Source organism: Anomaloglossus baeobatrachus, chromosome 4 (genome assembly GCF_048569485.1).
Source record: "Anomaloglossus baeobatrachus isolate aAnoBae1 chromosome 4, aAnoBae1.hap1, whole genome shotgun sequence".
NCBI classification, from domain to species: domain Eukaryota; kingdom Metazoa; phylum Chordata; class Amphibia; order Anura; family Aromobatidae; genus Anomaloglossus; species Anomaloglossus baeobatrachus.
This window is the reverse complement of record NC_134356.1, coordinates 284,593,284-284,595,150: the sequence shown is the minus strand read 5'-3', so window position 1 is coordinate 284,595,150 and position 1,867 is coordinate 284,593,284. Positions and strand designations below refer to the sequence as shown.

Sequence of the window (1,867 nt, the reverse complement as noted above, 5' to 3'; positions counted from 1 at the left end):
GTGCCATTACTACAGGTAATAAGTGCAGGACAGAGGAGACTCTTGAAGAAGTTATAGGTCTGTGAGAGACAGAAATCTTGCATGGTTTTAGGTGACTAAATACTTATTTTCCACCATAGTTTACAAAAAAAAAATATATCTTGCCACACCAGACAAGGTGATTTTCTGGATTTGTTTTTTTCATTGTGTCTCTCCTACTTGTGGTCTACCTATGATGTCAATTACAGGCCTCTCTCATCTTTTTAAGTGGGAAAACTTGGTGGATGACTAAATACTCCCCCCCCCACTGTATATAACCTAATGAAAAGAAAGAAAATAAGTGCAGGATAGAAGCTGTGCTGATATATGAGCTAATGAAGACAACTGTATCCTGGATACAGCCGGAGAACTCTAAACTTGTATCAGCCTGCAAACTATATATTGGGTTGTATTAGAATGAATGAAGGAAAAAGAGAGTAGACTGTAATTTTATTAAATAAAGGAAACAATTAAAAAATATAAAACTGAGATTTTTTTTTTTAGGTGTCCATAATCTTTAAACAACAGGTATGAATGAAGAAAGGCTAAAGTAAATTTGATAGGTTAGTGTGCAAGAAGATGCAATTAGCATAAGCTGGTAATATGATTTACATGTGTTTTATTTGCTTCATGAGACTATATTTTATAGGTTTCAGTCCCAATAATCAAGTTAATTCCACACAGAGCACCTTCTGAGCAGATATTGTAGCACATGGAAATAAAAACCCTTAAATTCTTGCTGTAAACACTTTCAAGAAAAACTTTATTGCAAAGTAACAAACTGCTTGTAAAAGTTACAGTTGAAATAATTACATTTCAGATTAGATATTTACAATTTTCACTATACAATACATACATGGATTTAGTTATGTTCGACCCATAACTAGTAATCATGCAGCATGACATATGCATTGGAAGGTTGACCATGACAAAAGGCATGACTTACTGAAATGACTGTATAGATGTAATTTAGTCACCTCAAATCGGATTACCTTTAGTGAATAATTGTGTGTGGTAGGGATAAGCCGTAATGAACGGAGAACTGATGTCAACTTTCACAAAGTGAGCTCAGTACAAAATGCACCGCACTCAAAAGAAAAGTAGCATCAATCAAAAGGTTTGGAGATCAAGTTTTAGAATTATTTTCAGCTTAATATTTGAAGAAATTCATTTCTGCGACATAATTTTATAAATAATATATACACACAGAAGCAATAATATATGGGGTTATGTGAATAATTCAAGATATAACTCAACTGATATGACCATAGACAAGATTATAAAAATGAGAATTAAATTGCTTCCTTTCCTAAAGTTTGAAATCCAACAGAGCATATTTACTTAAGCCTTATTTCATTAACTTTCAGTGCCCCGATGATGAAATAGCTGTCCTTCTGCTGTAATGACTTAGAAAAGTCCATATTCAGTACAGGGATCTTAGCTTTATGGCACATGTTAAAAGGTTTCTAATCACAGGGTCTAGCTCTACCTCAAGAACAAGGGGAAAATCAACTTTATAGTATATTTACTGTAAATTCTAAAGTTTCCCCTAATTTTCTAAGTAGATACTCTGGAAAAACCATGAAAACTCATTTATCTCCTTTTGAAGGGGTTGTCCAGAACTTTAAGATTGATGACCTATTCTCAGGTAGGTCATCAATGTGTGATCTGTGGAGATGCTACACCCAGCATCTCCACCGATTAGCTGTTCCCGATGAGGCTGGTGGCCAGAATTACTCACTAGCGGAGCTGCACAGCTCCTCAACTGTATAGTGGCTGCAGCTGAGTACTGCATATCTGCCCCATATTCGAATTAATAGGGGACAAATATGCAGTTCTTGGCTACGGC

At 35.1% G+C, this 1,867-nt stretch overlaps 1 protein-coding gene across 1 annotated transcript in view; it reads right to left on the bottom strand.

Moving 5' to 3' along the window:
- Positions 1–760: 760 nt before the first annotated feature.
- The window catches only part of TBC1D15 (TBC1 domain family member 15), a 244,217-nt gene continuing 243,110 nt past the window's right edge, over positions 761–1,867 (bottom strand). The window contains exon 17 of the mRNA XM_075344894.1: positions 761–1,867. This exon is cut by the window's right edge and continues 1,233 nt beyond it. The gene's annotated coding sequence lies outside the window, so the exon portion shown is untranslated.